Here is a 20,740-nt window from a genome sequence, read left to right on the forward strand (position 1 = left end):
GAAAAATCGTTATTTAAATGAAGGAAGATTCCTTCAAAGGATTTTGACTATCATATATGTAAGAAGAAAGGTCATCAAGCTACAAATTTCCCACAAAATTCAAAATCCAAATATCAGCAGAAGATCATGGAAAATTTCACCAATGCATATGAAACTGCTCAAATATGGGAAGAAATTTCCCAATACAGATCTGATGGAGAAAAATTTATAGTAACTAGTCTCTTTGAAATTGAAGCAAAAGAACTTCAGTACCAGCTAGCCCAAGCCCAATTATCTTCTTCATCTGCTGATACTCAAGAAATTTTCTTTCATATTGTTTTATGTTTTCTAATATTACCTTTATTCAATAGTCTCTTGTCCTTTCATAACATTTCCAATGCTCTCTCACCATTGGATATTTTGTTATGCACCACCACTACCAAAGCTCTCTCACCATTGAATTATCCTTATTAAACCAAACATTTAACTGGAAATAATGATTGATCATTACAATAAGATTAGTAATTTTCTTCACTTTTTAACCACACAAAACTTGTTTTGATATCACCATAATTCACTTTTGATAAATCAACCAAAACCCCTCTCAATTGATATTTAGTGGCACAAAAACCTAATTTTTTTCATAAATTAATAATTATTTATAATAAAAAATACCTCCCATTAAACAAAAGAAAAGACTCAACCTTCTATTTATTAAATAAACTATAAAATGATTCTTAATTTTATATAAAGATGTAAAAATAATCATTTATATGTGTAATCAATGAAAAAGAGACGTAATTTCATATTAAACACCCTCTACCAATTCTACGGCATATTAACACGCATGTTACCTTGCAGCTCTGCCTTCTGCTCTAGCAGAATGTCTTGAGAAACAACAACCACGATTTCCATGAAAAATGGCAAGGAGAATTGAAGTTCTGGAAGGTGCATTGAAGCTTTGCTGAGAATTAAAGTTGGTATCCTTTTCAGTTTATATATCATTCTCTTTAGATCTGGCTTATATCTTTAGATTTGGCCTAGGAGATCCAGAGCCTCATTGGACATTGAGCTTATGAAGCTCTGAGGTTTTGTTTGTCATTGAATCTTTATTCTAGAAAAAAAATCATGAACATATGTTTATCCAATTAAGTATCAAGAAAAATTATTATTTATTTATTTAGAAAAAGTAATATTTATATGTTTGTTTTTCAAATGTGTAACAAAATTATCTTTTGGTAGACTAAACATTTTATTTAATTCCCTTGATAAACAGAAGATCATTTCATTTAATTTTTATTAAGGTTTCATGGATTTTTTTATTTCAAATATTAAAATGGTTTATTTCCCTCCATTTGAAAGTTTTGTCCAAATATCAAAATGGTTTATTTCCCTCCAATTGAAAAGTTTTTCCATGAGGAAGAAAGATAAGGAAGGGCGCATTTGGAAGGATCGAGGGTCGATGCCACTTTCAGCTTAGCATGCCCGCCAGATTTTAGATCTATTCTCGAGGAGGCAAAGAAGGCCATCATTGTGAATCCAAAGCCATACCTTTTTACTTTGCAAGTCTCAGACTAAGGCCAACCCTTCACACCTTCTCTCTCACGTGTTTGGTCGTGTTATCACATATATTTTTTTGTTAAAAATGATTTATATGGGAAAATTTTGTTGGTGTTTAAGGTTGCAGGAGCTCCAGGCATTCCTATGTTTGAAATTTTCTTAACAAAAATCAGAAATACAAGGAGCAGGTGGTCTACTTGCAATGGAATGGACAATCTATAGATGCTTCCTTTTCATTATCACTTAAAGCTACTGAAGACTCAGATACTGACATAGAGAAAAATGATGATGCAAATGTGGGAGATGAGGGATTGAGACAAGTTCTTAAATTTCTTAAAGCTAGGATGCTTGGCCTAAAATTCAAGGTATTGAAAGTTTTGACTCCAGAATAGATAACAAGGATTTAGAGATTGTTCCATCAGTTGCAGTTAGTGCATATCTGCAACAAATACAAAGGAGAAAGCTTATTCATCCATTTGGGTGCATGGTTGTAGTGAATGAGAAGACTTTTGAAGTGATTTCTTATAGTGAAAATCCCCCAGATATGTTTCAAGTGTCAACTCATGTAGTTCCCAGCGTGGAGGACCAACAAATTCTTTGTATTGGCAGTGATGCAAGGACCTTGTTCACTCCTTTGAGAGCCATGGCATTGCAGAAGGCTGCCAATTTTGAAGAACTCAATCTTCTGAATCCCGTTTTGATCCATTCCAAGAGTTTCAGTAAGCCCTTCTATGATATACTCAATAGAATCGATGTGGCATTGGTGATAGATTTTGAGCCTATTGGGACTGCGGATGTTTCCACCTCTACAATGAGAGCATTACAATCCTATAACCTTGCTACAAAATGCAATATCACAGTTGGAAATTGATCCCTGGTGGAAATATTGGGCTATTGTGTGACATGATTGTACAAGAGGTGTGTGACCTTATAGGCTATGACCGTGTTATGTCTTATAAATTTCATGATGATGATCATGGTGGGGTGGTATATGAGATTAGAAGATATGATTTAGAACCTTATTTGGGTCTTCACTACCCTACAACTGATGTCCTTCAGGTTTCAAGATTTTTTTTATGAGGAACAGAGTAAGAATGATTTGTGATTGCTATACACAACTTGTAACTATGATTCAAGACAAGAGATTTCCTAGGGACCTAAGCTTCTATGGATCTACATTGATAAAACCTCATGGTTGCCATGCTCAATACATGGCCAACATGGGTTCTATAACATCTCTAGTAGTGGTTGTAGTAATCAATGAGAAGGAATTGGATGGAGGTATCGCGGGGCAGATGTAGCAGAAAGTAAGAAGGCTTTAGGGACTGGTGGTTTGTGATCACACTAGTCCACACTATGTTCCATTACTTTTGAGGTATGCCTATGAGATCTTAATGCAATTTTTTGGAATTCATCTAAACAAGGAAGTTGAATTGGCTGCTCAGATGAGAGAAAAGTGAATTCTGTGCACTCAAGCATTGCTCTGCGACATGTTGCTTTGCAACACACCCTTGGGAATTGTCACTTTGAAGCCCAACATCATGGATCTTTTCAGATGCAATGGTGCTTCCCCTTGCTATGAAGAAAACTTTTGGCTTTTGGGGGTAACTCCTATTGAGGCTCAGATCCAAGATATTGTTGCGTGGTTGTTCGAGCATCACATGGATTCCATAGGTTTGAGCACAGATAGTCTTGTTTATGTAGGCTATCTTGGAGTGGGATCATTAGGGAATGGAGTTTGTGGAATTGTTGCGGTGAGAATTAATTCAAAAGACTTTTGTTTTGGTTTAGATCCCATACTGTAAAAGAAATCAAATGTGGAGGTGCCAAACATGACCTGCAGGATAGATACAATGGTAAGAAAATGCATCCACGATCTTTGTTTGATGCATTCCTTGAAATGTAAAAAATGAAGATTTTTCTTTGGGAGTATGTTGAGATGGATTCCATCCATTCATTGTAGTTAATACTGCGACGTTCTTGCAATGAAACTGATGATAGTCACAAAAATGTCTCAACAAATACATAACTCACGAATTTGAAACTTTAGGAAATGGATGAATTGAATGCAGTGACAAATAAGATGGTGACACTATTTGAAACAACAAAGACTCCAATCTTGGTAGTCGATGCTTATGGAGTAGTAAATGGATGGAATAGAAAAGTTGTAGAACTTACAGGGTTGTCAGTGGAAGAGGTCCTAGGGGAGCTTCTAATTAGTATTGTCGAGGAAACTTCAGCTGAGAACGATGCTACATTTGGCTTTGCAAGGAGTTGAAAATAAAAATGTTCAAATTGAGCTGAGAAGACATGGCTCAGAGGAGGAAAAGGTCCAGCAGTTTTACTCGTTAATGCTTTCTCGAGTAGGGACCTAAAGGAGAATGTTGTGGGAGTGTGCTTTGTTGCCCAAGATGTGACTAGGCAGAAGATCATTATGGACAAGTTCACTCGCATTCAAGGTGACTACAGGACAATAGTTCAGAACCCAAGTCCCCTAATTCCTCTCATATTTGGAACAGATGAATGTGGATGGTGTTCTGAGTGGACTTCACCCTGGAGACAAAGAGGCTCTAATTCTTACTTTTAAAGCTGCCAAAGTTTTGGATTGCATTTTTTATGAGCGGAGTTTCAAGGCATATAATCCGCAACTCTAGATTTGAAGAGCATAAATATATCAGTCAAATGACAGTTGGTTAAATAGGTGGCATAATTTCCCTCATTAAAAGAACCCCTGGCAGCAAACGAATAAGCACCATTAAGCTACAGAAAATATCATTTATTAGAAGAAGAATTGTGTAAGCATTGTATTGACCTGCTCAGAGATGATCCTTTTCTCTATAGAGAAGGATGATAAATTCACATATGAAGAGTCTAATGGTCAAAATTGGAATTCGTAGTCGAAGGTGTAGTGAAAGATTCTTTCCTTTTTTCATGTCGAAGGAGACTCAATTATTCTTTCATGTTGCAAAGGTTTCCCTCATAGAAAGCCAATTTTGTTGATTGAGAACCCATGAAAAACCAGAGGACAGTGACAAACATCGATCATCAAACATCACTGATAGAGATAAAAATATCAGATAAATAAGAACAAAAGGGATCAAGAAACAGGGCATGGCTAGAAGAAATTAGCTAGCGAAACTAATCTTCCTCTATGGATTTTTCAATAACCTTTTCTTATGAATAGAGTTCATGTAGATCCACCAATTGTACTAGTTCCTTCACCATTGTCTCATCTTCATTCACTAAGAAAACTATACATAATGGCAGCTTGGATTTTCATAGATGCATCACCAAGCCGAAGACCAAGAACATCTCACAAATGTTGTTCAAAACTTCATTATCCTACACATTTGGTGATTGTGGGGAAGATCTGATGTTTCCTACAGCACAACCATCGAAATCCATTCTATGAATCTATAATGAGAGATGTGAGATATTTCATTCAATTCAAAAACTAAAACCTAAGGCAGTCAAGTTAGTATGGGAAGGAGTGTTTTCTTTGAAATCGATTGAAACTTCATCAAACCTTAGACTTGCAAGGGACAATTCTGCTTTAACAACTGAGAGTGGATCAATGCTTGGAGAGGTTTGTCCTATTTTGACAACCACAGTTCCAGTTCTATGAACACTATGAAATTTCAGGTGTTTACTCATTATTTCTTTTCAGGTGCTTGATAGGTCACTTGCCTTTATATACACCATTTCCAATATGATTTTTTTTTAATTCCTTTGGGCTTTTTCTATCAAACTTTGACTTGTGTGCTGAAGAATGCTTTTTCTGTAATATAAGAGTATCCTGTAGACCTTTCATTCTTGGTTTGATATGGACATTATCATTCTCTACTTCAAAACAAATGATCCAAGCACACAGAACATTTGTGACCACATTCAAAAAGTCTTTGTTTGAATTCTGCTATGGCATCAAAGTTTCAAACTGCCTCCAATTATAAGTTTTGTCTACCATGAAAACTCTACAAGTGTTGCTGCAAAGTCACTTTTGAAACATAGACCATGTAACTTTCTTTATGCACATTTGACCCATTCATGCTGCTTGACTTGAATTGAGAACCATAATAGTCACATGCCCTTTTGCATATTTTTTTCATTCACCTTATGAAAGTCATTAAAATTCCTTTATACCTTCAATTAGCCCAGTGATTTCTTGCACAAACCAAGGGGTAACCATGTCAACATTGACACATTTATGGTGGTGGATGGTGATGACTCCTCTTTGTTTCATAAGCTAGTAAGGATGTTGCTCTTCCTCACCTCCATAGTCTTTTCTTTTGAGAGGACTAGTCATGACTTGGAGGATTTTCTCTCTCAAGTATTATCTATTATCAATTCCACTTTCTAGGGATACTCTTTTGGGTTCCCTTCCTTTTCTATTTTGTTATCTACTCTTCTTTCATTCTTCTTAGATTTTAGAACTGGTTGATAGATGCTCTGGGCACTTGATATTGTTGTTGTCAAATGTTGTCCTCCTAGTCCCATTGACATAGTTTGAAGTATTCTTTTGTCACATATATAAGGTCTCCCTCTCTTTTTTTTTTGTTGAGAAATGTTGCATATATACTTGATAGATCAAATAAGTACATCATGGAACATGAAGGATTACAACAAACAAACAACAATGGTACCCCAAAAGGTGAAGGCAAGGGATTTTAGAGTTCCCCTCTCTTTTGTGAGCTTTCATATCTATGGATGTTTTTCTAGTATGTGTTTTTATAGATTGACAATTTTAGTTTGTTTTTCTTGTATTTGTTTACAGCAGCATCCAACACATGTTCTGAAGTTTGGGAACTGGAATACTAAACAAGATACTGGTTACACATCTTATTTTAAGGGTGCCCGTGTTGTTAGAGGTGCAAAGCCTGGCCATGAAGAACAATCTAACAAGGAATATGAGGTATCAGAGGCCAAATATTTGGGAACAAACTTGGAGAAGGGTGCACGTTACGACCTTCAACAACTAGGCAAGAGTCATAGGGTGGAAACATACGAACCAATGAAACTATAAGTATTTCATAGTTTTTCCTTCTTGTAATTTTTTCAGTCAAAACTGACATAATCCAAATTTAAACCATAATTTATAATGTTAGAATACCTGTTAATGTAATAGTTCCAAATCTAGAAATAAGCCAAATTTTTGGAAGTTTTCTAATTAGTCACTGGATAAAGTGGTCAATAAAACTGGAAAAGGGCATTATTTTTTTCTTGTGGTTTGAATAGCCATGATCTTGGATTGATAGATATCCTATCTAAATAGAATACTTTATTATATTTTTTTTTATAAATATTACTCCCAATTTGTGTGTCTAGGACCGATGTATGATATTACTTTCATGTAGATTTTAGAAATAAAGCCATGAAATTACATGCTTTTTGGAGAATGGGCATGCAAAATTTGTCAGTGTCCTACAAGCCATGAATACAAAGCTTAGGTACTTATGAATCAAGTCTACACATAGTTTATTTGAGAAATTATTAATGGCATAGGTTGATTAAAATAAAGGCCCTTCCATCCATAACATTTGAAATTAAAGATTTTAGGTTGACTGACGAAATTTATCACCATCTATTGTTCAAACTCATTATTCTAAAAATTCAAATTATTTTGCACCTTCTGTAAGATAATACAAGTCTTTGTGAATCCTTCTTAATTTAGGTACTAGCAGGGCCTAATTTGGCATCATAATCTATAATATGGATATTTATTATACCTATACTTCTAGGAAAACATTAAGATATTGTTGCATATTATTTGACAGGTGAGAGGAATCCATTAGCATTTGGTTAGGCAGATTCTTGGTTGAAGCAAATTGATTGAGCACTATGAATATTTGTTACAAGGTTCATGGCATTAACATAATATTTCATAAATCAATAACTCTCTCTAAGGAAAAACTCTATATTTCATTGATGTAAAGGTTATTCAACATGTTGCAGCTTGGTAGAGGTGCACCTATCCCCAGTGTTGGAGCCTTGAGTGAAAGCAACCCTATATTTAACAAAGCATGGGAAGACAAGAAGACAAGAGGAACAACCAAAATTCCAATAATACCATCAAAAACTCCATCTTGTAACAAGCCACCCCAAAGGTCATCCGTAATTAGTTTTGAATAAGATAGGTTGTATCTACAGTGAATCTAGTCATTTTCATTTGGGGCCTTTGAAAGTCGAACATGTTTATGTGTTTGTAGTGTTGGTGTTGCTTTAAACCAGGAGTTGATTTTTACAATAGAATGTGTCCACAAAATTTGAAATTATTGATTTTAAAATTTAAATAACTCAAATTCTTGCAAGAATTATTATGTGCTTTTCCTGAAGATATTTCATAGAGTAATTTTTTGGAAATTAAAATAAATTTGAAAAGAAATATTGCAATGATACCCATCAAGGTAGGGAGTTACTGTGCACCAAGGGGAAGTCAACAATGCCACAGATCTAGACATACCATGAATAAAACAAGACTGAAAGTAGCCATGAACATCCACACCAATGGGGATCTTAGAGTCACTTTCACAAAATAGCACACACCCACATGACTTTACAAGGCTACGAGGCACATTCTTTGGGATTATATGGTGCGTCCAAAATTTTTTGGAGTACCCCTGCTGAAAGAGGGGTAACATGACCTTGGGCATACAATAATGGTCATAAATATTGTGAAGTGTTCATATGTACCCATGCTTACACAAGAGGTAGTAGGTCCAAAAAAGTGACCCATCTCCCACAATTGAGGGGAAAAAAGGTTTTGGTGTAGCATCCAGCCTCCAAAGGCCCTTCAAAGGTACTTCTCCTCTACAAATCAGCCAGTAAACTCCCTAGGTGTCATCCAAAGTAAAAGAATGGGCTCCAAAGTAAACTGTCCACCCTTAGTGGTGGGTCTTCTCCTCCAATCCTATCAAGAATGATCCCAAACCCTCCTACAAAATGAGCACAAGGGCTTCAGAGTGGACACATCTAACTTTCAAGAGGTGGAACAACTATTCTTATCATGTACATGAGACCTCCAAGTGTCCACCAATGTCGGAAAAATCTTCTAAGGTGAATTCTCAACATATAAATCTACCAACAATACTCCCAAACAGGCTTTAGCTCTACTTCTCATATCTATAACCCACCCAAAACAGAGGTCAACACCTAATTGTTGCAATGACGTGGGCCGAATCCATATAGAATAGCTAATTCAAAACACATTATAAATTGGTCCTCCATGAAATATGTTTCAATACAGCTTGTAGGTTGGCTCAAACAGGTCAACCCTTACTCCTTTAAGTGGTTGCTGCACAAGTATATATATATAAAACCTAAGCGGCCCTTTTGAAGAATACAAATAGAAGTGTCTGACCTTGCTCCTACAAAATCTGAAATAGGTACAGAGTACTAGATTCATAGTTTAGATAGACTTTTGATATCCCCGAGGAGGCTTGAGTTTGCATCTGATCCAAGCATTCTTCATTGTGGAAAGGCTTTGCCGCAATTTCCTTCTTCATTATAGCATATCACTGTTATAGAAATATTTGGAAACTATAACTCCAATCACATATGTCAATAAAACAAGGGATCTCAAACCCCTAAAAAGTGTTGTTTCATACCCTAAAGGATCAGGGTCAACTGATTACATCATTTCCCAGACGTTCTCCCTAAAAAACTTCTTAGAACTGGTCAAAACTGGACCATACAGACTACTCCATGCTGAGGGTGAGATGCATCTCACCTGCTACACACAAAGGGTGTGATGCATACTAAAAATCCCTTCTGTAGGGTGCAATGAGCGAGAGCAGACAAATGGCAGAGGTGGTTTGCTAGGAGGAAACTCAAAGAGTCTTCTAGAAACTGCTCATATGACACTTGCCTCTCTGAATTCGCCCAGGGATGAGTAAGAGATCATGAAATCTCCAAGTGAAACGAAAAACTATCAATGAAATGACACTAATCAAAATCCCAGAAGCTGACTCACTCCCCTGCAGATATCTATATATGGATCCCTCATCCTAGAGATCCAGAGGCTGGAATTTTGTAATTTGTAAGGAAGTGTTGTTGGTTTCTCTTTGAGACATTGTATTGTTGGGTGATTTAGCTTTTCATGAGGTGAAGAGGGCTTTCATGTTGGGAGGATTGCATTGGATCAGACAGTTGGATTGTAATCCTCTCTTCTACTACTTCTATCAATAAAGCTATTTGAGTTTTCCACCATATACTTGTATATTTCTGAATCTTTTATTTGTGTATGCATTTGTATGGTTAATGTACATCTGATTCTACATTGTTTATGGTTATAGATCTCTATGCTTTGATGGTATTTTGCTGCTTTGACTCTACATGTGTTCTTTGAAGTGGGACAAGTGAGAAAGGAGTGCCAAAGCTTTGTCAAAGGAGAAAGGAAACAAGTAAGGAGCCAAGCGAAATATTGAGGTTGGTACTCTCTGCTTCTCTCTCATCTATCTCTCATAAAGGAAAACACAAGTTACTTTGAATTGTTTATTTCTAAGATAGCTACCCGTCTTAGTGGGACTAGCAGCTCTGAATGGACACTAGTTTTCCCGAAAACAAAATGGTGACTCCATTGGGAATGAATAGTTTGTTTGTTTGTTACTGTTGTTTGCTTTATAAACTACAGACGGAGCCTAAAGTTAAGCCAACTAGCCTTCGAACTACTTTTTCTATGCAACTGGAAAGTAGATCAACATTGCTTCAGTGAATCTCCAAGTTGGTTTATGAACTGAACATTTGACTTGCAAACATCCTAAGTGCCCTAGTGGTAGCTCAATGACCTCATTAGATCAACCCCTATACTTTGTTTTTACTGTCTATCATAAGCTCGGCCTAAATCCCTGAACTTAGCTGCAAATTGTGGGTGAAAACCAAGCTCAGTCTCGTCCCTGGACCATCGCACTGTCTCTCATTAGCAGTTTGGACGCATTGCACCTCCCGTGTGTTGCAGGTGAGATGTATCCCTATTTTCTTTAAGGACAGGTGCGATGATTGAATGAGACTATTTCTGCCTCCATTTTTTGGTTTTTTCTTCATTGTTTTTAGCTTTATTCAGTAGTTTTGTTGTCTATGGTCAGTATTTCACTGATTGAAACCTTCTTCCTTCACATTATTCAGCCTCCATTGATAAGGAATTGTGAATTTTTTTTATGTACTTTTCATCATTTACAGTCCTCCTTTGCAAATAGTAGCTTAATCGAATTATCGTCTTTTGATTCGAAAGTGTCGCAACTATCGTTTTCAGTCAAGAAAAAGAGTGTCGTAAAGTCTTCCTCTTTTAGATAGTCGATTACACTTTTGCCATTATATTTGATTTGAATGATCAATTCTTTGAAGTGTCAAAAACAATTTTCCATTCGAAAGAGAAAGTGTCGTCTTAGTCTTCCTTTCATTTCTTGAAAAGAAATTGTTAAAGTGTCGCTTTGAGGAAAAGTAGTTTAGATTTGTACTTAGTTTTCTTTCTGTCATTCTCACATTAAGGGAGCTGAAAAACAAATAGATGTATGTGCATTTGCATTTAGACTGCATGCAGAAATTGATTTAGGAAAAGTGCATTTAGTGTGTGCTATCTGCTATATGTTGAAAGAATCATATTTTTCTTTCCTTAGTAGCTAGGATTTTCATTGCTAAAAGAAAATAAACGACTGTTTATCATTTTAGATTGCATATTTATGAGTTGTACATCTACATCACGCGGTGAACCTTGAAAGGAAAAATTCTTAAGAAAGATCAACTATAAAATAAACCTCAATGAACATAAAAACGGTTTGGAACCTAACGTACAACATCTAGAAGTCTAGGCTAGAGACGTATTCTGGCATCATAAAGCCTGGCAACTATTGTTTTCATCGTAGGTGCGGTGATTCCTCCTCTTTGATACGACAAGTGCCAGTATAGACTTGTCCTCCCACGTACTGTCGAGTATATATTGGGAGACCACAATAGGCTGATATCCTTTATCCTTAGGAAGCCGTGTCTACCACCCTATCAATCGTAATGCACTGAACACAGCATTTGGGAAGATTGACTGTTGTACATAAAGTCCTCGATAATTTCTCTATAATTTACCACCGAGGTGTATATTGCATTTTTTCGATTGGTTTGGTAATCTCTCTCTCTAGATTTCTAGAGTAGTCACTTTCGTTCCTTTTCAGACTCCTTAAAAGAAAAGGTCCATCTGAGCACTTGTCACTTCAGGCTCATTAAAAATTGAAGGCGACTAGAGTCGTCTTTAGCTTTTTCTCGACTCTTAAAAATTGAAAAAGCAAGTTGTGTCAAGGCGTCATAAAATTCATTTAATTCAAAATAACATCACTGTTCCCTCGTTGGTCTTAGGTTGAGAAAATGGAGTCCACCAATCAAGGATTTCCCCTTTAGGGGAATCCTAGCCCTTTCTGCTCTTGGAGAGATATTGGTGCTCCACACATGGCTACATTGTTCCTTCCAGGACTCACAATTGGCCTACGAGTATGGCTATTCTCGACCTCTGTCATTCAGAACATCTTAATTCCTCAGCAATCAAATCAACAACCAAATGATACTGAAGTTGCTCCCCCACATTCCACTTCGTTTGTTTCTCCCTCTCCTTCTTCTTCTTCGCTTGGTGAAACTAGTAACACTAAAAACCAAGTAACTGATAAGAAGAAGAAAGGGAAGGAGAAGAAGAAGAAGAAGCCAATGGTGAAAGGGGGCAAGCATGCATCATCTAGCGGAAATCCACACACTGCACCATCCAAACCCAAATCTCCGTGTGTCATTTGCAAAGGAGACCACTATCATCGAGATTGTCCCTGCATCCCGCAGATCTTGAGAGACTGGTCTCCTCGCTTGCACAATCCAGTGTCTTCAACCTCTGTTGATCATGTTGAGAGTACCCCGTCAACTAGTGAAAATGAAGTCAATGGGAAAAAAGGAAGATCTAAGTTTCCTTGTACATTGTGTGAAGGCGATCATGCCCTCCACCATTGCCCTTTCCTGGACGAAGCTAAAAGAGTCTTGGATATTCGTGCTGCTTCATCGCAACGACTTCCTCATGGATACAAGAAACTCTTGCCAAGACCATCGCTAGTTGAAAATCCGACTGACACACCTCTATTGTCGATCGAAATGCCTATCATTGAAGATAAACCCTCTGAGTCCACACCGGACCAAAGTCAACAGGTCGAGACGGCAGTTGACACAGTTTTGTCTTCAGAAAGTCCATCTTCAAATGATACAGTCTCCAAAGAGAATGAGAACGACACCATTCAAATTATTTTTGTTAACACAGAATTTGATGAACATGGGGGCAGTCTACCCATTCCTCTACCACAGGAGGGAAGTTCCTCAATTCAAGAGATTCAGCCAGCTGTTTATTCGGTCCCTCCTCCAAACAATCTAGTTGTTTCCTTTGATTGGAATCTACTAGCGAGACCCCGCCTACCATCTAATGTACCATTCTGAATCATAGTAGAAGCTTACAGAATGATCATGGCTAGTACTATCATAGATGAAGGGGCTTCTGTGAGTATTATTTCCTCAACTGCTTGGAAAGCGCTTGGTTCAACATCGCTTCCGCCTGATATTTGAAATCTGTCGGGCTTCAATAAACGAACCAGTCGACCGTTAGGGATCCTTTCAAATTTTCTTATTACTTTGAGAAGGAAAACCGTTCATCTGAATGTGATGGTAGTCCAAGGGCCTCTAGATTACAATCTACTCCTTGGGAGTGACCACATTTACAACAAGGGAGCTGTTAGCCCTACTACATATCTTGACATTTGGAGAGCCAAATACAAGCTTGGCCATGTGTTTATGCTCAAAAGAGAGCTCGCAGTAGTCACCTACCTTATTCTCCTTCACTCCGCTTACACTCCCATAACCCTGCTACCCTCTTTTTACCTCTAAAACCCTATATAAACTCACATTCCCTCAGGTCCCCGAGCATGGAGCTCAAACCGTCATATGACCCTGTCCACGTGACTCCGCGCTCCCGTGACCCTTTCTCATTTCCAAACAGTGGCTGTTCAATTTTTCCCGCCGATTCAACGTTGTTCTATCGCATCCGACGAAAACTCGTGCGATCACCCCCCCACCGTCCGATCATCTCCGCCGCGATCGGACAGCGTTCGCTATCCCTGCTCCCACGAACCAACCGCACATTAACTCATGATAAAAATTGGTTTCCGTGTTTCCCCGCTGCTACGTGTCACCATCTGAATGGTATCGCGCACCCTTGTACGTTTACCGCCCATCATTCGAAAGTAGTGAGGGCAATACCACTTACCGCTCAGAGCCCATTTCCTACTCGGTAACGCTTGCTCGTCTTCAAAGCCCGATGGCTGTTGGATCTGTTCGCCCGAGATCCAATGGCTCACAATCATCTTCCACCTCGCCTTCCCAATAGTCCCTGCCAAGCCGTATCTGCTGTCCATCCATTCAATCCGATGGCCAATGTTGTTCCTCCATCTAGTTCATCAAATTTGCTATGTAGTCCATGTCCTTTAATTGTCCCATGCACCCGAAGGACAAAGGCGACCAGTTACTATTACACGGCACATTTGCTCCTCAACAACTGCATTCAAGAGATAGTAAGCCCAGGAAAGAAAAGGACAGAGCCGAGCAGGTAAATGCATTCAACAGTTATGGGATTTTATCCCATATAACACTCCACCTGCCCGAGAAGGACAATAGAGCTCCCAAGAAGATCAGATTCATCCATTGAAGTAGACAAATTGCACCAAAGACTCCATCAGGTAGTTAAAGCGGTTGGCGGTCAATTATGACCTCCTCATACTTAGAATGGCCGAGTGCCTTGGTATTCAGACTCTATAAATACCCAGAAACAAGATGTAATCAGGGTTGATGGTTGTTGTTTTGATGTAAGGTTCAACTTCTGGAGACTATAACTGCTTTGATACTTGTAGCGTATCGTCTTCATTTTTAGCTAATACAAGCTTCTTTTGATGTTAATTGCTCACTTTCCATTTCTATTCTGTTCCAGGTTGTGCCTGATATGTAGTCTTCCTGAACTCTTGATGTATAGCATTAGAGGAGCTGTCATCCTACCTCTGTGTCTGAATCTTGCATGTATCAATGAATGTGTTAATCAGGTTTCTTTTCCCTTAGTGACATAGAGCTGTCATCCTGTCTGTGCACTAGGGAATGGGATTTACAGACCTCTTTACTAGTTGCAGTCGGCCATCACAGGGTCCTGTGCATCTGCTGGTGTGGTCAGTATTTTCCATTTTCACCCAATCCTTAAACTGTGCGCAATTGGTGGTCTAAAGCCTTGTAGTCTGGGGTTGTTCATGCATGTCTAGAGTCGAGCAAAGTAGAAGTGGTTATCTAGCTTGAACAAGCATCATTCCTTCCATTCATCCATTTCCAACATTAAGTTGAGTTTGTAATGTTCCCGAGCATCTCCGAGCTACACCCTACGACAGTTTCTTGGGGTGATAACATTAATTAGCATTGTTGTCGGGGAGAGGAGATTGAAGCTCAGCTTCCCTCAGAAATGACACAGTTCCATACTTTGATGATAGACAAATTCTAGACACATTTCTGGTTGTAATCATCTATCAAGCGACTCTACTGGAGAACGAACCTAATGGTGACTCCACATTTCAGTTCTGGCTCAGTTTGTGAGGCATACCAAGAGAAATCCTCAGAAATCACCAGCTGACCTAGTGCCTGACCCTGAGAAGATTTCTAAGCGAGGGAAAACATCACAGGAAGGAGCATCAGGATCAGGTAAGCCTAAGAAATCTTATACATCTCTGAAAGAAAATATTACAGCTGAGAATATAGAGTTTGAAGATTTAGAGCCTAGCATTGTTAGTAAAGAAATACCTTCAGAGATTCATAGAGCTCCTTGTCCAGTCAGTTACCCTTTGTCTCTTAGTCCAAAGAAAGCCTCCCATACATTCCGTCATATTCCTTGGTCCCTATCATCTATGTCATTACTTCCTACCATTCAATCTGCAAGTATCCTTCCACCTATCCTAGTCATGGCAGGTCAGCAAGCTCCCACAAAGATGGAAAGAATCATAGCTACTAGGTATGGACCCCTGGTCTTACCTATTCCTTTGAATGCCATGCTTGCAGGAGAATATTAGAAATATATGCCCAAATTCACTAGTACAGAGGGAGTAACAATTGAAGAACACCTTGAGTCTTTTTTATAGTTATGCTGATAACTTAGATATCAGTGAGGATGATGTGTGGAAGAGAGTGTTTGTCCAGAGCCTTGATGGAGAGACTAGAAAGTGGTTCAGAGAATTTCCCCATAGGTCTATAGTAGACATTGAAGCATTGGATGATGCATTCCTAAAGCAATGGGTAGATAGGAAAGATCTGCTCTATTACCATATTGAGTTTGGAAACCTAAAGAGGGAAAATGGGGAATCATTGCCTGATTTTAATAAAATATTTAATCGTATGTATAGTAAGGTACCAGCTGAAGTAAAGCCTACCCCCACCTCTATCAAGCTCACTTATGCCAATGCTTTTGACTCAGATTTCTGCCTGCTTTTGAGAGAAAGAAGATGCGCCACTCTAGATGAAATGCAAGATGCAGCACAAAGGTGGAATTGAATATTATGGCAACAGAAAAACTTAAAAGTCATGTTGATAGACGGAGGTAGAGAGGTGAGGCTTCTTCTTCCTCTACTTCATCTTCAGAACCCAAATTAGATAAGATGACTAAGATGATAGAGTCATTAGCTACTGAGATATCTACGCCGAAAGTTGAGTAGAGTTCTGGGAAAGCAAGGTTTCAAAACACATTTGCTCCAAGAAATCCAAATCCATTTAGAAGAGAAAATGAACAGTTGCAAATCATTCAAAGAGGTAAAGAAGCAAATGAAGAACAAAGACTGAAGGTTCCCTTCCAAAATGTAGTCATGGAGGAGGAGCAGTTGGAAGAAGAGGATGAAATTCATTGCATGGAAGATAAAGCTAGTTCTACCTTTTTGACATTGGCTGCATATGAAGAATCATTACTACAGGACCAAATGAGTCAAGAGTGGGAGAGAGAGGTTGTTCTACAGACTTGTGACCAACAAAGATACAATCTGAGGTCGAAAGCAAACAATGTCAAGGAGAACCCTACCCAAAGAGCCGCTATCCAAACAGAGCAACAGAATATCAAACAGAAAAGACCAGCAACTGATCCAGTCATCCTCAAAGCACCAGCACAAGAGGTAAGAGGTCCTGATAAGTCCCCTTCCCCTTTCAATTTTGAGTCAGAAGTCCAAAAGTTAAAAATATATGTACCTCTGATAGAACTTGTAAAGAGTGAAGTCTTTAGAAAGCCTATCCTTGATGCCCTCCTCACAAACCCCCACCGACTGTGTTAATTTGCAAGATGATAAGCCTGCAGTTGTGCTTAGCCCGATGACTGAACCTACTGATGATAACTCTCCATCATTTTATGTCTCCCTGACCATTCATGACAAAATCCTCCACAATTGCCTGCTAGACACAGGGGCCAGCCACAATTTGATGCCTAAAGCTATCATGGAAGAGTTAGGCCTTGATATCACTAGACTATATCATGACTTATTCTCATTTGATTCAAGAAAGGTAAAATGTCTAGGATTAATCAAAGACCTGGCCATTACTCTGACTCAATGGCCCATGAAGAGCATGATGATGGATATTGTGGTAGCAGATGTCCCTCCCAAGTTTGGCATGCTATTTTCCATAGGGTGGATTAAGAGACTAGGTGGGACATTACAGAATGACTTATCTTATGCCACTATCCCAGTCTTTGGAGGAGAAAGCAGGATATTGTACAAAGAATCACAGCTGGCCTACATCATCAGTGATGAGAGCAATCCTTCTAATCATCCTATATATGCTGTGGACACTGATTTTGGAGCTTGTATTCTCAAAATTGAAGAATCCCAGAAGGCCTCAATGCAGATCAAGAAACCAGTGAATTAGGCTGAGGGAGAGCAAGGAAGTCAAGTTTGGGAAATGTTCCTTCATGGAGCATGTTCTAGGGAGACTGCAGGAGCAGGGGTAGTGCTAATATCTCCAAAATAAGAAAGCACAAATCTATCTTTTAAGCTGGCTTTCCAAGTCACCAACAATATAGCAGAGTATGAGGCTTTTTATTGGGCCTTAACGCAGCTAAAGATGGAGGAATTAGACACATAAAGTTGTTTGGAGATGCTGATCTTATCATTCAGTAAAGTGAATAAAAAATTTCAAGCAAAGCACCCAAGGCTGAAAGCATACAGAGATGAGGTATGGAGACTTAGAAATTCTTTTAATAATTTTTGTATCTCATATATCCCTAGAATGAAAAATCAACTTGCCAATTCCCTTGCTGTGTCTGCTAGCATGTTTATCCCTCCCATGCCTCCCAGACTAGTTTATGAAGTTCAGATACAATACAGACCATCCTAGCCTGATAATGTCCAGCATTGGAAAGTCTTTGAAGATGACAATGAAGTAAATAGGTTCTTGCAAGTCATTGATGAATTCTCTAAAATGAAAATTGACCAAGAAAAAGAAGCCTTGGAAGAAAACCCCCAGTCCCATCTTAGAAACAAAATTGGTAAAGATAGCATTGTCCAACTGCCCAACAATCATATACTTAAGGGTCTGGCTCCATTAGAAAATCGCTTTGACAAAAATGATGTGCATTATAAGGTTGCCCAAAAGGAAGACCAATTTGCAGTCTATAAGCATAACATAGGGAATCCAGATCATCCAAGATACATAAATCTATCCACTCATCTGTTTGCTGCCCATAGTGATGAATATTGCAATTTAATGAAGTAATTTGCTGATGTCTTTGCCTCGGAATATAGTGACCTGAAAACATATGACAAAAATATTATTAAACATAAAATTCCTTTAGAGAAAGACACCATCCCTTTCAAGCAGACGCTGAGACCAATAAATCCTTTGCTCCTCCCTCTGATTGAAAAAGAAATAAAAAAGTTACTGGCTGCCAAAATCATAGTTCCTCTCAGATATTCAAAATGGGTAGCCAATTTGGTAGTAGTGAGGAAGAAAAGTGGAGAAATCAGGCTCTGTGTTGATTTCAGAAACTTGAACAAATGCTCCAAGAAAGACAATTATCCTCTACCCAAGATGGAGCATTTGCTGCAGAAGGTCTCAGGAGCCAAAGTAATGTCTTTCCTGGATGGATTTTCAGGGTATAATCAGGTTGTTGTACATCCAGATGACCAAGAAAAGACTGCATTCACCACTCCTTGGGGCACTTTTATGTATTCCAATATGCCTTTTGGGTTGATGAATGCTGGAGCCACCTTTCAGAGAGCTATGGATATAGCATTTGTGGGAGAGAAGGATAAGTTTGTCCCTATCTACCTAGATGATATAACAGTGTACTCCAATGGCCATCATGATGATTTTCCGCATTTGAAAAGGGTGTTCCTGAAGTGCAGAAGGTTTGGGATTTCATTCAATCCTAAAAGTTCACAATTTTGTTTAGAAGAAGGCAAGCTGTTAGGACATGTTGTTTCTGCTATAGGTGTCAGAATTGACCTAGAAAGAGTAAGAGCAATATAGACTTTGGCTGTCCCAAGATCAAAGAAAGACATCCAGTCCTTTCTGGGCAAGATAAATTTTGTAAGGAGTTTCATCCCAAATTTTGCAGAACTTGTAAAGCACATTACCTCCATGTTGAGAAAGAGGTCAGAGATCAAATGGACTGATGCAGCAAGAAGATCCTTTGGGTCCATTAAGAAGGCTATTGTGGAAGCTCCCACTTTAAGAAGTCCATATTACAGCAAGGAGTTCGATATATTTTCTTTTGCCTCTAATGACACCCTTGCAACAATTTTATTGCAAGTAGATGAAGAAAGCTCAGAGCATCCAGTGGATTTTTTCAGCAAAACATTAAGGGATGTTGAGCTAAAGTATGATATCATTGAAAAACAGGCATATGCTCTTATCAAGTCTTTGAAAGCATTCAGAATTTACATTTTGCATTCCAAGATAATTGCAGATGTACCATCTGCTTCAATAAAAAATGCTCTAACACAACCTGATGTTGATGGAAGAAGGGCTAAATGGATTGCAAAAGTTATTGAATTTAACATAGAATTAAAGCCCACCAAATTGGTCAGAGGTCAGGGCCTTGCCGGACTGATGGCAGAAGAAAATTGCAGAACGCTGGACATAAATCTCATGAGCACGATTCCAGAGAATGGTCAGACAGAAGAAGAAACAACTGAACCAGGGAAACATCAATCATTGGCAGAAAATTTAGCTTCTTGTGATTGGTACTCTGCAATAGCTCGATTTTTGCTAAAGCTAGAAATTCCTCCAGGCTTTAGTTCAAGCCAAGCTAGAACTGTTAAACTTAGGGCAACCAAATATTGCATTCATGAAAATATTCTCTACTGGAGGGATCCCTCTGGAATTTTGCTAAGGTGTCGGGACAAAGAACAATCCATTGAAGTCATGCAACAGTTTCATTCCAGCTTGTGTGGAGGGCATCATTATTGGAAAACTACAGCTCACAAAATCCTCAAAGCTGGATACTATTGGCCCACCTTGTTTATTGATGTCTTTTCATTTTTTAAATCATGTGGCAAGTGCCAAAGATTTGAAGGAAAATAGAAATTGAAGTCCCTGCCCTTAAAACCCATACATTTCAGTGGCCCTTTTCAACAGTGGGGCTTGGATTTCATTGGAGAAATCAATCCACATTCCAGTGGCCAACATAGATGGATATTAGTAGCCACGGGTTACTTCACTAAGTGGATTGAAGCAATCCCTTCCAGAAAGGTTGATCATCATGTGGTCATGAGGTTCTTGACAGAGAATATCTTAACTAGATTTGGTTGTCCACATAAAATAATCATAGATAATGCAGCAGCCTTTAGGGAAAAATAATTGGTGGACATGTGTGACTCAATGGGCATTAAGCTGGTTCATTCCACTTCATATTACCCTCAAGACAATGGTCTAGCAGAATCTTCCAACAAAAGCTTGATAAGGATAATTAAAAAGTTGTTGGAAGACAATAAGAAAAATTGGGATTCTAAACTCAAGTATGCACTGTGGGCTGACAGAGTAACCACCAAGAAATCCACAGGGAATTCTCCTTTCAAGCTGGTATATGGCAATAAGGTTGTATTCCCAATTCAGTTAACCCCCCCTGTGGCCAAATTCCTGCAAGAAGAGCAGGATGAGGAAGAAGACATGGCAAAACGAATCACTGATTTAGCATATG

Source organism: Pinus tabuliformis, chromosome 7, assembly GCF_031772625.1.
Source record: "Pinus tabuliformis cultivar Carrire ecotype Pingquan chromosome 7, CPIR1, whole genome shotgun sequence".
NCBI lineage: Eukaryota > Viridiplantae > Streptophyta > Pinopsida > Pinales > Pinaceae > Pinus > Pinus tabuliformis.